Below are 19213 nucleotides of genomic sequence, written 5' to 3'. Positions count from 1 at the left end.
CGCTCAACACTAGCAGTAGCTACAATATTAGTGTTTAGTTTTTGAAAATGCAACTTATTTACGACTAATATGTGGAGATTTTTGGTCTGTAAGTCATGTAGAAATCATGTAACCCCGGCAAAGGAATTTTTTTTTTTTTTTCATTTTCAACTGAGGCATGTCTGGTGTACACACCTCCAGCAATTTCTTATTTAAAGATCCACGTAAATTGATATTTATGTGCAGCAAACAAAACATTTTATAACACACAAATAAAATTATAGCAGAAGAAAAGTAAGAAAGTAATAATTTTCCAGTTTTTTCCTTAGAACTAAAATTTTTTCCTTATTTTCCCAGAAAATATACATTTTACAGGTATATGACCCTCATGGCATAAAAAGTCTGAATTAAACATGAGACTAATAATTTTGAAATCCAGACTCCTTAAAGAAGCTTTGCAACTTTAAACTTTTTTTTAACAGACCTCACTGTCAGTGTCACGGTCTTCGTTGTGTGCCGTGACACATTAGCCGTACATGCTGGTTGCCAGGGGCAACGCGTTGTTGTCGCAGTATGTATGGGCTTTGCTCCCCTTCTCCTGGTTCCTCCCCTGTCTGGTGCTGGCTGGGTGTGGCTACGGGTTTTATCACCTGTGGCTTCCAGGCTGGAGTCTGTTGTACTCCAGCCTTTGTTGGTGCTGGAGCTTTTCTCCTGTCCTCAGTGTTTTATCTGCCCAGTCCTTGAGGGCCACCTAGTGGGACATCGATGTCTCTCCGATGTCATTCTATTGTCTACCTTCCCTTCACTATCCTTGCATATGATTGGTGATGCTTATCTATGGGTGGTTGTTGTCTTGTCTAGTGGTTGTTACATGTCTGATCTGTTGGTGTCTGTAGTCCAGCATGTTTACTAGACATGTTCCCTGTGTGTTGTGCCTCTGGAAGGGGTCTCAGAGTTCCCTGGAGGGGGAACCACAAGTCAGTGTGCAGCTTTGCCGTGGGCCGCCATGCATCCTGTCCTCATGGGCCTCCGGTGTCCTTGTTGCCGCGGCAGGTAAGTGCTAGTTGTTTCTGGCCTCTTACCTGCCGATTTAGTAGCTGTGCACTGCCTGTCCCTTTTCTTGCAGCTAGGCCGGTGAGACTCCTGTTCATCCGTGTCTGGGATGAACAGGTCGTCTCAGCCCTTTCTCTATTTGAGGCATTATCAGGGCGACTCAGGGTCCGAGGTTCCTGGGTATGAGATGTCCTACCATCCAGGTCAACTCATATGGTGAGGAGTCAGGGCGAAGATTAGGATAGCAATAGGAGGTGACCTGCTCCCTTATCCCAGATTCCTGGCCTAGTTGTTATCCCGTCTGCTCCTCATTGTACAGTGGAGAGTTTCCCCTACTCCCCACCGTGACACTCACATAGTGGTCGAACCCATGGTAGTGATTATACAGAATCAGCTCCATCATTCCATGGCCACCTCTGCAGGTCCAGGGTCAACATCATGTTGACAGAGGCCATATGACTGCTGCAGCCAATCACTGGTGACATGTCATTCAAGCGGCAAGTGACCTCCTTCAACTGGATATTGATTCCAGGAAGACCCAGGACCTGCAGAGGCAGCAGTGGAGTGATGAATCCTGAATCCAAGGGCAGAGACCAGGTAAGTATGATCACCACTGGGGGTCCACCCACTGTGAGGTCTGTTAAAAATCGCAACAACCCCTTTAAGCTCTCTGGATTTCTAAATAATTAGTCTCCTATAATTCGGACTATATATGTCTTGAGGGTCATGCAGCATTTGCACCTGCAAAATGTTTATTTTCTGCCAGCGCGAAATGAATGCATAATTCTGTCTTGCTCTTGGACCTTTGCGTTACATTGAGGCATTTCCAAGGACAGCATTAAAGAAAAACAGAACATTTATTAAACAGCTTCCTTTAATATGTTTGACAAATTTCGCACTAAAACAAGGAGACTTAATTTGTGGAAACTGCAGATGAGAGGGCAATTAAACATGATATTTCAAAAATTATATTTCTCGGCAGTTTTTACAGGTTATATTTTTGCAAAGTTCCCCCCCAAAAAATATGTTTGATTAAATTAATGTTTTGCCTGTGCAAATATTTCAGAGCTGTAATTAGAAGAATCTTTGCCAAGCACAAACTTCTATATTTATTTGGCAGCGGGCCACTAACTTCCTGTAATTCCAATGAATGGCGAGTCTTATGAAGCCGAATGAGAAACCTAGCAGGCATAACTGGGCGAACTGCAGAAAGAAAACCTTTAACCCCTTAAGGACCGGGCTCATTTTCACCTTAAGGACCAGGCCATTTTTTGCAAATCTGACCAGTGTCACTTTAAGTGCTCATAACTTTAAAACGCTTTGACTTATCCAGGCCATTCTGAGATTGTTTTTTCGTCACATATTGTACTTCATGACACTGGTAAAATGAAGTCAAAAAAATTATTTTTTTTGCACAAAAAAATACCTAATTTACCAAAAATTTGAAAAAAATTAGCAAATTTCAAAGTTTCAGTTTCTCTACTTCTGTAATACATAGTAATACCCCAAAAAATTGTGATGACTTTACATTCCCCATATGTCTACTTCATGTTTGAATTGTTTTGGGAATGATATTTTATTTTTTGGGGATGTTATAAGGCTTAGAAGTTTAGAAGCAAATCTTGAAATTTTTCAGAAATTTACAAAAACTCAATTTTTAGCGACCAGTTCAGGTCTGAAGTCACTTTGCGAGGCTTACATAATAGAAACCACCCAAAAATGACCCCATCTAAGAAACTACACCCCTCAAGGTATTCAAAACTGATTTTGCATACATTGTTAACCCTTTAGGTGTTGCACAAGAGTTATTGGCAAATGGGGAGGAAATTTGAGAATTTCATATTTTTGTCAATTTTTCATTTTAACCCATTTTTTCCACTAACAAAGCAAGGGTTAACAGCCAAACAAGATTGTATCTTTATTGCCCTGACTCTGCCGTTTACAGAAACACCCAATATGTGGCCGTAAACTACTGTACGGCCACACAGCGGGGCGTAGAGTGAAAGGTGCACCATATGGTTTTTGGAAGGCTGATTTTTATGGACTGGTTTTTTGACACCATGTCCCATTTGAAGCCCCCTGATGCACCCCAAGAGGAGAAACTCCCTAAAAGTGACCCCATCTAAGAAACTACACCCCTCAAGGTATTCAAAACTGATTTTACATACGTCGTTAACCCTTTAGGTGTTGCACAAGAGTTATTGGCAAATGGGGATGAAATTTGAGAATTTCATTTTTTTGCCTAATTTTCAATTTTAACCCATTTTTTCCACTAACAAAGCAAGGGTTAACAGCCAAACAAGATTGTATCTTTATTGCCCTGACTCTGCCGTTTACAGAAACACCCCATATGTGGCCGTAAACTACTGTACGGGCACACAGTAGGGCGTAGAGTGAAAGGTGCGCGGTTTGGTTTTTGGAAGCCAGATTTTGCTGGACTGGTTTTTTGACACCATGTCCCATTTGAAGCCCCCCTGATGCACCCCTAGAGTAGAAACTCCATAAAAGTGACCCCATCTAAGAAACTACACCCCTCAAGCTATTCAAAACTGATTTTACAAACTTTGTTAACCCTTTAGGTGTTGCACAAGATTTAATGGAAAATAGAGACACAATTTCAAAATTTCACATTTTTGGCAGATTTTCCATTTTAATATTTTTTTTCCAGTTACAAAGCAAGGGTTAACAGCCAAACACAACTCATTATTTATGGCCCTAATTCTGTAGTTTACAGAAACACCCCATATGTGGTCGTAAACCGCTGTACGGGCACACGGCAGGGCGCAGAAGGAAAGGAATTCCATACGGTTTTTGGAAGGCAGGTTTTGCTGGACTGTTTTTTTTGACACCATGTCCCATTTGAAGCCCCCCTGATGCACCCCTAGAGTAGAAACTCCAAAAAAGTGACCCCATTTTAGAAACTACGGGATAGGGTGGCAGTTTTGTTGGTACTAGTTTAGGGTACATATGATTTTTGGTTGCTCTATATTACACTTTTTGTGCAGCAAGGTAACAAGAAATAGCTTTTTTGGCACGTTTTTTTTTTTTGTTATTTACAACATTCATCTGACAGGTTAGATCATGTGGTCATTTTATAGAGCAGGTTGTCGCGGACGCGGCGATACCTAATATGTATACATTTTTTTTTATTTATGTAAGTTTTATACAATAACTTCATTTTTAAAACCAAAAAAATGTTTTAGTGTCTCCATATTCTAAGAGCCATAGTTTTTTTCAGTTTTTGGGCGATTATCTTGAGTAGGGTCTCATTTTTTGCGGGATGAGATGACGGTTTGATTGGCACTATTTTGGGGTGCATATGATTTTTTGATCGCTTGCTATTACACTTTTTGTGACGTAAGATGGCAAAAAATGGCTTTTTTTACACTGTTTTTATTTTTATTTTTTTACGGTGGTCATCTGAGGGGTTAGGTCATGTGATATTTTTATAGAGCCGGTCGATACGGACGCGGCGATACCTAATATGTATACTTTTTTTTTATTTATGTAAGTTTTACAGAATGAGTTCATTTTTGAAAAAAAAAAAATCATGTTTTAGTGTCTCCATAGTCTAAGAGCCATAGTTTTTTCAGCTTTTGGGCGATTATCTTGAGTAGGGTCTCATTTTTTGCGGGATGAGATGACGGTTTGATTGGTACTATTTTGGCGTACATGCGACTTTTTTGATCACTTTTATTACCTTTTTTGGGAAGTAAGGTGGGCAAAATTTCAATTTTCTCATAGTTTTTATTTTTTTATTTTTATGGCGTTCACCGTGCGGGGAAAGTAACATGACCATTTATAGATCAGGTCGTTACGGACGCGGCGATACCTAATATGTGTAGTTTATTTTATTTTTTTAATTTTATTCAGTGATAAATGTTTTTTTTTTTATCTTAACTTTTTTCACTTTTTTTTACATTTTTGTGACCCAGACCCACTTGGTTCTTGAAGATCCAGTGGGTCTGGTGTCTGTATAATACAGTACAGAACAATATATATTGTTCTGTACTGTATTTTACTTACACTGAACAGATCTGTGCTTTTAGCACAGATCTGTTCAGCACCATGGACAGCAGGACGCCTGAGCAGGCGTCCTGTTGCCATGGGAACCCTCCCCGTCTGCTCAGAACTTCGCAGACGGGGAAGGGTAAGGACGGGGCTGAGGGGGGCTCTCTGGGGGCTCTCTCCCTCTCCATCGGGGGGCTGCAAAGGCACAGCAGCCCCCCGATGGAGAGGGAGGGAGCTCCCTGACCAATGACAGTTAACTTTTTCCATACAGCGGTCCGTACGGACCGCGGTATGGAAAGGGTTAAACGGCTGACATCTTCACAGATGTCAGCCGTTTATACCAGGGTGCCAGCAATGTGCTGGCACCCTGGTATACCCACTAGAAGCCAACGATCGTTCATGGGGAGGCGGGCGGGGGATCGCGATCCCGCCTGCCGCACCGCCCGCCTCCCGCAACGCCCCCACCGCCTGCGACACCCCCCCCGCACCACCCTCCGGCATAAAATCGTGCAGGGGTGCAGGGGGGGGTGAAAAATAATGATTTTAGCCACTCTAAAGTTTCTGATCCCCGCGGTCAGGGACCGCGGCGATCAGAAACTGCAAAAAGCGCAGCAAACCGCAGGTCTGAATTGACCTGCGGTTTGCTGCGATCGCCGATACGGGGGGGTCAAATGACCCCCCCCTGCGTTGTTACGGGATGCCGGCTGAATGATTTCAGCCGGCGTCCCGTTCCGATTAACCCCTGCGGCGCCGGAATTCCGAATTTAAGTCAGGACGTACCTGTACGCCCTTGGTCCTTAAGGACTCGGGAAATAGGGCGTACCGGTACGCCCTGCGTCCTTAAGGGGTTAAAGCACAAAATATAACTCATGCATGCGTTATTGCAGATTGGCATTGTATGGATTATTAGTACAGCTCCCATAGCCCGCTAAAACATAAACTGTAAGTGCTTTAGATTTAATAAGCACACATGCTATGTTTACATGAAGGATGCCGTGTGGGGCGTAGCAGGGCAAGCGTCTGCTCTGGGGCTTGAATTAAGAGGGGGCTCGTCCGGGAGGAGGACTGAAATAATTTATTGTCAAGGTCCCTTCAACAGCATTATACAGTGACAGCATATACAGGTGAAACTCGAAAAATAAAAATATTGTGCAAAAGTCCATTTATTTCAGTAATGCAAATTAAAAAGAATTGCAGTAATGCAGCTTAAAAATACAATTTTGTGAAAAGGTTCAATATTCTAGGCTCAAAGTGTCACACTTGTCAAAATTGAGACTTTGGGGTTTCATAAGCTATAAGCCATAATCATCCAAATTCTAAGAAATATCTCGCTTTGCATGCAATGAGTCTATCTCATATGTTAGTTTCACGCCAGACCTGCAGGGTATAGCGATAGTGAGGTCACGGTTATGGGCAATCGAGGGTTACTCACTTCTTGGAGAACCCTGGGCAGGCATGTGGCAGTGAAGGAGAGGTAGACACAAGTTCCTCTGGGGCACACTCTGTATGGAGAGACCTGGCCTGATGTTGGGTGAGGTGCCCTGGATGTTGCAGGTGTTTTGAGTGCCTGAGGCAAGGTCCCTTTAAGGATCGTGACGCCAGTGCCTGTAACGGTGGCACACCGGTTTATAGTAGTAGTAATAGAGGTACACAGCTGGTATGGTAAACCAAACATTGCTTTACTTGGAAACAGTCCAACTTTGTACATACAGATGATAATGATGATGCAGTCCCTTGTAACAATACTCCACAAGCAGGTTTACTTCACAATATGGCAGGTATAATCTTGCAAGATACTTGGAGGGTATAAAGTTAATGCTTAGCAGACCTATGCTGCACTATCCCCTTCAGCTATTCTAGCTGGCTGGATCCCAAGGCCCGGATGCCTAAATGCTGGCTTTAATCCTTGGTATATAAATCCTTCCTCCAGTATTGGCTCTTGCTTTATGTTAAAGTCCCTCTGCTCATCAAGTTACTTATCTGAACTTGTTGTATTGTCCTTACTGTGAGGGATGCTGCAGGTTGCTCCCAAGAGGCACATCTCTTCTACTGGGGTAATCTTCTGAGCTAACTGAGGCTCACTTTATCTACAGGCTGACTACATTACTCTTCTAGCCACCTGGAATGAACTACCTCTCCCCTGTCTGGGCCTACCTATATATATTCAAGGCTCTCTAGCTCCCTCTAACGTCTAGGAGGCTAAACTACACCCTAACAGGCCTGACACTCAGATAACACAGGGAAATGCATATTAAACATCACATTAATGCAAAAGACATGTTAACCCTTGTGTAGCGCCCACCTTTACCTAGTGGGACACTACATATACTGTACATATAGGAAATGGGTGGAGCAGCTGCCTGGCCTGGTGTGAGAGAGCTATCTTGGCTAGCCACAGGAGTGAGGGTTGTATGGGAGGAAGGAGGGGGGTCCCATTCAAATCCCATTTGCTGTGGGGCCCAGTCAATTCTAGTTACGCCACTGCATGAAGGTACCAATACAGCAGCATTCAGAGCACTTATTGGCTTGTAATATGGACTAGTAAGGACCGTGGGTGTGCACTATATAAGCTTTGTGATGTCTTCCCCTGTATGTTCTGTAGGATGACTAGTTTTTTTTTTTACAACACAACCATTAGATCTAACTTTTATTTTATAGATCATAAAAAAATAAGTATATTTGCCCTTTACACCTTGCTAAAAAATAATCCGGTGAAGATTTATAACATTTATTTACGGCACCTAATAAGCTGAGCACAGCTGATCGCGCATATACAGTCCCTTTCATTACAGACATGTCTCTACATAGTGATCTTGTATTAATTAAAGGACATCCGATAGCTTCCTGTCCTGGTTATGAGGAAGAGAGCAGAGTATGGCAGTATAAATGAGAAGACTCCCTAAAATAAGAAGGGACTATATTGTCAGCTGCCAGAGGGGGAAGGAGACTGATTCTGATACAGTGTTCAAAACCAACAAGCACACACTAGAAGCAGCAAATGGGACATATGGAAGCAGAATGATTCATGGGATAACCCCTTTAAGTAGGGAGTGACCTGGTAGGAAAAAGACGTGGGAACCATTTTGGGCACCACTTTGTCATGTCAGAAGTAGTTGTCACCTCTTTTTCTCCACACTGCTCTGCCTTGTGCATGAAGCCTCAACAAACTATTTTAGCTGTGTATATCAGGGGTGAACCTGAACAGGAAAGGGGCAACCTTGTTATATAGGCCTCCTTGCTCTTGAATAGCTCAACATGGACAACCCCAAAAAAGTGTTATCCAGAATTGGCATTTTTCTTCACCATTATAGTTACTACTCACTCAGTTGGAGCTCCGTGGTCCCCATCTGGCCTCAATGGTAACACACCCCATGTATGACTGCTGGGTCACATGCTGCTTGGGAAACATGTCATGGCTGAGTCCAAATATTGGCTGCATGGCGCATGTGACCCCGACTGTGCCAGAAGTTTATATGCGGGAACTGAAGCACAGTGAAGACAGTCGGTGAGGACCCATAGAGCTGGGTTTGACCGGCATGTTCCCTTTATAGGACCAGCAGGAAGGTTGTGGTATTTTAAAAAAAAACTTTAAGCCTGGACAACCCCTTCACGTCACTAATCATTCACAAATATTTGTGAGCAATGAAATTCAACAGCTCAGCTCCATATCTAAAAAGTACAGAAGCTTTCTATGCATGTGACAGTGTGCCCCCTTATCCACTGGTGCTCTATGCAACTGCACACATGGCATGTCCACCCTAGTTCAGATTAACAGTTGACTGCTGATCCTATAAAGCATCTTTCCAGCATTTGCCAGGCACTGAAGATGGTATAGCCTGTTAGGAACTGCTGATAGGATTAGAGCTTCTGTTAAAAATCCTAGAGCGGGGAAATACCAAGTTTAGCTGTGATTTACAGTGCTGCTGCCAAGTACTGGATGAATTATCAGTAATTTTTTTCCAGCTGAAGAATGATTACTATTTGTACAAAAGATAATAATGACTTAGGGCTGTAATGATTTGTTATATGCTACGTTGCAGATAACACAGATTAGCGTGGAACATTGCTAACCTTCAGCGTTGTGGGAAATCGCTGGACATTTATCATGCATTACTTTAGAACTTTTGGAACAATTCGAGATGGAAGTCATGGCCAATGAGATTAAACTGGATCAAGACAGCATTTGGAGGGACAAGGACATAGCTATAAGGGCTGCAGAGGTATATGTTGCACCTAGGGCCTTGGTACCTAAGGGGACCCAAAGGCACATATAAGAAGACACTAGTGCTATAGGTGGAACATGGTAGATGAGGGGCCCAAGAGCTTCAAGCAATTCTTCTGTGCATGGGTTTGTGTGTTGCCTTTAAATTCACATAGGAATCTTCCTGGTATTCTCACTTCCCCCAAAACACCAACACATTTTCATGGTTTAAAGGCTATGAATGCCTTCTGGGGCTTTTTTTTATTTTATTATTATTGCATGTTGCTCATTCTTGGCTAAAATAATTTTTTCAGTTGGTCTTCATTTTTTTTTTTTTTAAATCAACCATTTTTGTTTTACGAGGGTAAATTCTGAGTCTATCTGCAGAATAACTTGCTTTCAGTTTCACACCATCAGGTTGCCGCTCTGACGATTCCATGTCTGGTCCTTATCTTTGAATTTCTGACAGCTCATATACACTCATCATAACTAAATTCTTATCAAACTGCTAAGAATATTGCTTAAATTAATGTTTATGCTCTATAGTTTTCATTCTTACCATTTTGGGATGCAAGCTACGTTTTGATTTTTTATGTATTTATTTAGTTTTGTTCTTTATAGCATTCACTGTGCCGAATAAATAATGTATAGAGATCTGAATGCGTGAACAGGGTCGGTGATGACAGACTTCACTTGACTCAGCAGTTTTAAAAGTCCACTTCAGGTTATTTAGCAACCAGCAGACTCCAGGTCAACTAAGATGTGCCATCACTAGGGTGAAGTCGCAGCACCAAAATGAAATACAAATCACAAATCAAACCCGTCTGGGCACTTACTAAACCGTTTATCTACCTTTACTAGGTACAAGTCTCAAGGAGGTCATGTTTTCAGAGGAGACAGGTCTACCAGCTTTAAAGCTCTGATCCAGACTGACAGTCTGAAGCCTCCATTTATTCCCCAGTAATGATCTCAGTGACTACATCTGAGAACACCTCAAGCTAGGGGGAATAGATGTACTGGAGTGGGATGGAATGGTAGGTCCCTCTACCAATCCTACCTACTATTAAAAAAAAAAAAAAAATCCAGCCCATAAATAAAGTCTGAATAAACCAGTTCCATCAAACTATACTTTGTTGAAACCATACAGCTTTCTGGATGCCTTTTATCTCACTCATCTGAGCAATCTGGGCGAGATATAAATCTCCTCCAGTACAACAATATTTTAAGAGTTTGGACTTTTTGGATACTAATTATGTCTATTTTTATTGTTTCATTTTTTTTATTACTTTGAATAGTTCTTTTTATACTGTTCTTTTTTTTCTTTTTAGCACCACCTGGGAGCTTGAACATACAATCAGTACAATACTCTGCAATACTTCCCAGCCACTGGAGGCAGGTATTAGCTCTATTAAACAGCGACACCCTTCATGCACTGAGCGGGCTCAGCTTCTGAGCTTGCTCCATGCACTCTTTATGGAAGCATGAAATACATGTATATCAAATGTTGGGAAGGGGTTAAGCAATCTATATGTTTATACAGCGTTTCCTCTGAAAGACATCCGCATGTAAAGTCTGAACTGTAACATAGTAAAGATCTCAACAATATTGTAAAACAGATTCCAACATCTCATATTTTTTTAATTTTAATGGCTACATCGATCACCCATATTATCCACCAGAAAGAAAAATTCTTTGAACAAAGTTTCATAATTTTTGTAAGGAAAAAAAAATCTTCCCATTGTATTCAGGAAACCCTATCAGCAAAAAAAAAAAAAAATGGCGGCCGCTGTCTTTGAAGTTTAGCAGCAGATTGTGGGAGACCCCAGATCATTCATCTCCCTACCAATAAATCCAATTTAAGTGCACTGATGCCACAAAGACTGATACTGGGTTAAGGCAAAAATCTGTTTCCTGGGCCATGTTTCTTAGTAGCGACCAAGATTAGCAAGACAAAGTCGCAGGGCAGCGTGAATTATTGTTTGGCGGAACAAATGCTCCAGAATGCAGACTTATCTGTGCAAATTAATAACTATTTGTGATGTTTCTTTGCTTAAACAAATATTATTTCTAATACTTTCCAAGAGAAGTCGACTGTAAATAATAAGAGAGATGATTCACACGAGGCTGGAGCCGGAAAGACGCGCTAGTGAAAACAGTATTATGTACAGTTCACAATTAGATTCATTGGTTTTAGATACATTAGAGCTTTTTATCTTCTTGTTGTGTTATTGGATTAGTTTGGCTCCGTCTCACGGACACCGTCTTGGTTTTATTTTTGCTCATAACATCAAATGGATCCAATGAGCCTTTTTTACACCAAAATGTTTAACTCTTAAAGGGGTGGTCTCATCTCAGACATCTCGCTAAGATATGCCATCAATCTCAGATAGGTGCAGATCCCACTTCTGGACCCGCACCTATTTCCAAAACGAACCCCCAGAAGCGCAAGTGCAGCTGGGCTCCATTCACCGCTATGAAGATAAGCGCAATAAAGAAGATAAAAGCAATAAAGATAAAAGAAATACATTACTAAATTACAGCGACCTTCATAACTGATTTTTTTTAAGGATGTCAATGCAAACTGAAAAAAACCCTTTTAAAAACTTACAGTATGTTTAATTTAATTTTAGTAAAAGATACATATACTGAGAATCATATCTGAGCTCTTATCAGTCACATAACCACACATATCACAAGTTACCTGTGCCAAAGTCACGCCAAACCCCGAAGACTGGATAGTCGTGACATACAGTATAAGCCTCACTTGTAATTTAGATGGTGCGTCCAGAGCTTTTTCCTTATAAAACATAAGAATTTTCTCTGCGAACATTGCTGCTGTCATTGTATTGCAGTTGAATCACTGAACAGTTTATTATTCAAAGGACTTTTCAAAACATAAACCTCATATTTACAGTGCAAGTGGGGAGTTTAAATATGGCACTGCCTCAGGAGCCAAGCTAATGTAATAGCAGTCAGGTGTCATCTCTCTTACACAGCAACTTCACAAACAGTGTCCACGATCAGAGACAATACCGATCCCAGACAGTTAACCTTTCCTTATGGACTGCGGCATCTGTGTGGTTAGTGAGAGGGACGGTGCCCCCTCTGATTCCCGATTGCCACCCTGACCAATTAAAAAGTCATCCCAATCACCATAGACTGCAATACTAAACTATTGCAGTCTATGGTATTCATGAATTAACTTCTGGCTGTTCCATTTCCTTAGGCCTCTTTCACACGGGCGAGATTTCCCGCACTGGTGCAATGCGTGAGGTGAACGCATTGCACCCGCACTGAATCCGGATCCATTCATTTCTATGGGGCTGTGCACATGAGCGGTGATTTTCACGCATCACTTGTGCGTTGCGTGAAAATCGCAGCATGCTCCTCTTTGTGCGTTTTTCACACAACATCGCAAGCAAGTGCGGATGTGGTGCGATTTTCACGCACGGTTGCTAGGAGACGATCGGGATGGGGACCCAATCATTATTATTTTCCCTTATAACATGGTTATAAGGGAAAATAATAGCATGCTTAATACAGAATGCATAGTACAATAGGGCTGGAGGGGTAAAAAAATAAAATAAAATTTAACTCACCTCCTCCACTTGTTCGCACAGCCCGGCTTCTCTTCTGTCTTCTTCTTTGCTGTCCAGGAGGAAAAGGACCTGTGGTGACGTCACTGAGCTCATCACATGGTCCATCACATGATCCATCACCATGGAGCCCTATTTTACTAAGCATTCTGTATTAAGAATGCTATTATTTTCCCTTATAACCATGTTATAAGGGAAAATAATAAAATCTACACAACACCTAACCCAAACCCGAACTTCTTGAAGAAGTTCGGGTTTGGGTACCAAACATGCCGATTTTTCTCACGCTCGTGCAAAACGCATTTAAATGTTTTGCACTCGCGCATTTTCCCGCAACGCACCCTATACGGCCCAAATCCATGACGCCCGTGTGAAAGAAGCCTTAGGGGTACAAAACTAAAAATTTAAAATCTATTTTTTTCTAATGTTATTAAACTTCTTTAATCTCAGCTTTGATCATTGACCATTCCCCCCTAAAAATTGATTCTGACTGTGCCCATTTTCCTCGGTGGCAGGACTCCATCAGCTTTTTTGCCAGAAGGAATCAATTCATATCTCCATATCTCCTATTTCCCAGGATATAGCCATAGAGATAATTGAACAACTTCTGTTCTGGCTGCCTGCAATGACCACCAGGTGGCATTTACTGAATACTACATAATACTCCTAAACCAAATGTCTCTTTGCACGGGCAGAGAACTTTGACAAAGCTCAGCTCAAGAAAATGGGTCAAAGGTGCATTTCCATGCAGAGCAGATGGACTGGTCCTGCATTGTACTGGAGAAAACTATGAAGGGACCACAGCACTTCATTCTAATGATTGTGAGAGTTTTGGCAGTTGGATTATAACTAAAAAAGGAGTGATTTCATCACTTCTTCTAATGGTTAAAACTCCTTTTTAGTAGGCAGACCCTAATTACATATAAAAATAAGTTCTTTAAAAAATGTCAAAGACGCTTGTTGACGGTCTCCACTTTGGAATAATGATAATTTCTATAGTTAAGAGTAATAACCAAATAATAAATACTGTAAACAGCAAAAATGAAGTAATTATAGAAAAATGGAAGACTATAGCTGTTGATTACATGGTCAGCAGTCCAATGTAGAACCAGTGCATTATCTCGCTCTCCTTCTCTGGTCTATGCCAACATCTGCTACTTCTAAAGCTAGAACGTGAAGATGTAGAAAAATAGCAAAAGCTAAATTAAATGGAAGAATGATTGGCAGGTCGGCTTTGATGTTCACTTGAAGGTAAAATTCTTACCATCCCATGCAGGCGGCCAACGGAGAATTTATTTTTCAGACAACCTATTGCATTTCAGTCTCATCATGCTGCACCTGTGAAAGCAGCCCCATGCCGGGCCGAGGAAACCCAACAGACGGCTCTTCTCAAAACAACTCATTGAACCTTCAGTGGTATTTGGAAATCGCAATGCAATATAAAACCATCCTGATAAATTTTATCCCGAGGTGGTGAGGATTAGCAGGCGGCGCTTCAGATGTCTTTTCAGAGCAGTGTTTTCATTATGGGATGTTATGTAGCAAGAGAAATCACAGATGAGATTCCTCCCAGAAGACTGAATGGGTCCTCTGTAGGCCCAAATAGAATTAAAGGGAAATCTGGAAAACAGAGTTCAATCTGCAGGTAGCATGTGTCTCTGTCAGGTGGGAGGTCCAAATCTGAGATTAACATCCTTCCCTGAACAAGTGTTCTGTCAATCATTGAAAGGAACGCCCACCGGACTCCTAAACATCGACAGAGTCAGAATTTTGATTCGTTGAATAACTTTAGTAATTGATTACTACTAGTGTTGATCACGAATATTCGAGTTTCGAATTTTTATCGTGAATATAGGTACTTTGAAAATTCGCGAATATTTCGAATATAGTTATATATATCCGCAATTTCGAATATTCAAATTTTTTTTTCCCTTTTTTTTTTTTTTATTCGATTTTTTTTTTAAATCAGTACACATGATCCCTCCCTGCTTCTAGCTTGTGGGCCAATAAGAAGGCTGCAATATATTTGACTTTAGGAGTAGTGTTTGCGAATTTTGCTCTATATTCATTTTTTTTGAATATTCGCTATATTGCTATATATTCTTGTTTTAGAATATTACGAATATTCTAAAAAACAAAGTTATAGCAATATAGCGAATATTCGGAAAAAATCGAATATAGAGCAATTTAGCTAATATAGTGCTATAATCTTCTTTGTCTACTAGTTGTAAATTGAAAAATTCGCAATAAAAAATTTGAATTCGAAAATTCGAATTACGAAAATTCGCATATTACACAATCATTACATTTTCGAATTTTCGAATATTCGACTAATTTTCTACAAAATATTCGCGAAATATCGCGAATTCGAATATGACCCCTGCCGCTCATCACTAATTATTACAGTGAAAAACCTTGGAATCGGACTCGGCTTCGGTTCCTAGGTAGAAGTTTTGAAGGGTTGACTTTTATAGTTGACACAGGAGTTGTCATGTAGCTGAACTAAATCCCTGAAAGGCAAATTGCCCTGTGTGAACTGTTTAGGTATTTTTAGACACCTTTTTAAGTCTCTTCGAACTAGAGGGGGTGTCTTGGTGGAAAGTGGGCATGGCTTAGTGGGAGAAGGAGTAAATTAACCCAACAAATCGGTGGTGTAAAGCTAGACTAGACAGTCTAAGGGCTCATGCACACAAAGATTTTTTTTTCTGTGTCCATTCCATTATTTTTTGTGGCCTATATGTGGAACCATTCATTTCAATGGGGCTGCAAAAACAAAAAAAAACAAAAGCAAAGTGACTCAGTGTGCATTCCGTTTCTGTATGTTCCTTCCGCACAAAAATAGAAGATGTACTATTACCGTACACATCACGGACAAGGATACTACTGTTCTATTAGGGGCAAGATGTTCCGTTCAGCAAAACACGGAATGCACACAGACAGCAAAACATCCAATGTTCGTGTACATGGGCCCTAAGGGAGAGTTCACATGTCCGTTTCATTTTCAGTTCTTCTGATCCCTCAGAAAAACTGTAAAAAAAATGAAAAACGGAACCTGTTGCATCAGTTATGCATCCCTTTGATCCATTTCCATCAGTTTTTTTTAGCTGGATCAGTTTTTTTAGCTGGAAAAAAAAAGTACTGCATGCAAGACTTTCCATCTAAAAAAATTAATCTTAGATGGAAATGGCTCAAACAGATGCATAACTGATCTGGGGTTTATTTTAAAAAAAAAAAATTATTTCTAGTAGCGTAGAATACCAAATTTCTTTTGCCCTGCAAAAAAAAAAAAAAACTAGAAACACATTTTGTTTTTTTTAAACTGCAGTAAATGGGAGACAGACGGAAACTTAAGACGGTTTCCATCCATTAAATGTATCTGTTTTTATCCAGATACTTACTACTTCCTTTGATATACTTCAAATCTTTATTTAAAAAAAGAAAGTTTTCACAAAAATATATGTTATTTGAAAAATAAAAAAGGATACAAACGTATTGATATGTGTGCATATTCGTCAAACATACATTAAAAAAATGTATCTGCTTGACATACAGCAAAAAAGAGATGTGAACAGGCGCTAAATTTATCTCTGTTTACAGTCCTGCATGTTTTTTTCTTTTGCAGGGCAGAATATCATAACGTACCAGGCTTTTTTTTTACATTGCAGTGAACGGGAGACAGACGAAAACGTAAGACAATTCGTTTCCATCCGTTAAACATATCTGTTTTTATACAGATACTTTTGTTACATGTCAAATCTTTATTTAAAAAAAAAGTTTAAGAAAAAATGTATATGTTTTTTATGTAAAATAAAAAGGGACACAAAAGTATTGAAACCTAGGCACATCCATCAAATGTATATGTTAAAAATAGCATAGATAATCACAAAATTGCATACATTTGTTTATATGTTTTATTTACTGTAAGTCTAAAAGTATCCTCTTGATGTACAGCAAAAATGATATGTGAACAGGCCCTTAGTCTAATCTTACTTAACAAGGCTCTTTCAGTTTGTACTCCACCAAGTGGACTGGAGTACACGTGTCTTTTTTGCAAAAAGTTTGCAATATTACTCTTCCCACAAAAATATCTGTCTACCCCTTAGTTATTGTAAACTGCTGGGAATGGCACAAAACCATCCTAAAACTGGTGTAAATGCATCATAAATTTTGTCGCAAACGCAGTCTGTCTGACAACTTGACAACTTTCTGTTTCGGATCTTGAAAAGCAGATTTCCCCAAACTTTGCCCAGGAAAAGTCATTATCTCAGAAGATTATTGTCAAGAACACGCATTTACGCAGACGATGTAGCACGTGTCATGTAATTATTACAATCCTGGAGATTATAATAATAATCTTTTTAAATGACTCAGTATTTGTGGGTTAAAAGAGGATAGCAGATGTTACCAGAAGTACGGCTAAGGCGCCCAACCTCATGCAGTAAATTCCGGCTGCGCACTTTGAGCGAGTGCTTTAAATAGCTGTAATTGTGTGTGTTTTATGGCATCATTTGTTCTAGAAATTATAGGCAATTATAGCCACAATCTAGGTTGCTAGCTGAAGAATTCCCCTGGCTGATTCTCTTTAATCTTCAAGTGTCATATTTTCACTTATGTTTCTGCAACCGTCATAGAAACGGAGATAATTCTTGGTCCTGTGGATGTGATGGATAGACTACGGATGTAATCTCTGATCTCACTTCTAGATTTACCCTTCAGAGGCCCAAAAAATAGTTCTAGCGAAGTTATTTAGAGGCTGTAGCTGTGATTTCAGAAATTATACCAAGGGAAACGGCTCAAAATCACCAAAACCTTGAACACTGAGCTACCAGGGTTCTTCATGACTGGTGGCAATAGAGACTTTTTGCATTATGGTTCATGATCCTTCACAATAGGGAACAATTTGAGAAAATGTCCATGTGCTGCATGGTTTATTGCATTCTAGACTCTAAAAGGGGCTTTACAACTATTAGCATGTATGGCTTGTCCATAAGATATGCTATAAATCTCTGATCAGTGGTCCCTTGGCTACAAAAGAGGGTAGGACAGAACCAAAAAGGTGGCTTCATGAACAACCCCTGAACCATCACGTGTCAAGTATTGGAAGCAATTCCCTATTACTCAACTTTTCAACAATCAATCAACACACAAGAAGATAAGGCAGCTTCTTTAGGGTACCTACTAGAGACAAGCACATTTCTTTAAATTAATTTAGTTTCCAATTTTGGACAAAAGAACGACAATAGATAAGATAATCTTATTATGAAAAAGCACTGATTAAAAAGTTTGAGGCTACCACAAAGGGAATATCTTATTATGAAAAAGCACTGTTTAAACAATTCAAGATTACCACCAAAAACTTACTGGATAAAAAATAGGGGAAAGGTAATCTATAAAGAACAAGCACGGAAATAGATAAAAATCTCATTATGAAAAAGCACTGATTAAAAAGTTTGAGGCTACCACAAGGGGAAAATCGTATTATGAAAAATAAGGGAAAATTGATCTATAAAGCACAAGCATGGCAATAGATAAAAAAATATTATTATGAAAAATGTACTGCTTATGAGGAGCCATTGTGTTCGGCGGGATCCCCAACCAATCACACATTTATGCCATATCGTATGCCATGCATCATATTCATTGGAAGAATTGTTTAATTTGTTAGACCAAGGGTGAACAATTTTTTCTAGATTGAGGGTTACGTTATCAGATTGTGTTACTCCCAAGAGCTGCCACAAAGCCTAAAGGTGTTTGTATTCCCATCTCAGATACTTATGGAATAAAGACATAGGTGTGGGTTGGGGCTTCATCTAAATAATGAGGAGGCCGCAGTGCAGTGGTTCGTTCAAACAGTTAATTGTTGGGTTGCCAAGAGTCGGAGTCCCACCAATTTGATAATGATGACTATATCCCTTAGCCCGTAAACCCTCCATCAATATCCCAAGCCTGTAAACCCTCCTGCATAGGTTCTAGTCATCTAATAGCACAGAGGATGGGAGTGAAACAGAACTGAGCCTCTTCTCTCCAAGGTTTAATAACATCTAGCATGGGCTGATTCTATGGTATGTTCACCCTTGATTGAGAAGGTATTAATTACAGAAATATGCAGTAAAAACCATAAGTCATAACTAATCTTCTGGGTGTCCCTTTTTCCTTAAAAGGGTTGTCCAGCTTTTTTATTTTATTTTTTGAATTTCCACCACAGCTTGTGGTACAAGTAGGAAAATTCCCACTCACCTGCTCCCTGGCTCTCTCCATCGGTCTTTCAATTGTCCTGTAAACTTCTGGACGGATGGGGTCATGCGCCGATTGAAGACACATTACAGCTGAGGCCAGTCATCATCTGCGGCAGTGCATGTCACCCCGTCCATGC

The sequence above is a fragment of the Bufo bufo genome, chromosome 9, assembly GCF_905171765.1.
Source record: "Bufo bufo chromosome 9, aBufBuf1.1, whole genome shotgun sequence".
Lineage (NCBI taxonomy): Eukaryota > Metazoa > Chordata > Amphibia > Anura > Bufonidae > Bufo > Bufo bufo.
The sequence above is the reverse complement of the archived record's forward strand: the minus strand, read 5'-3'. Positions refer to the sequence as shown.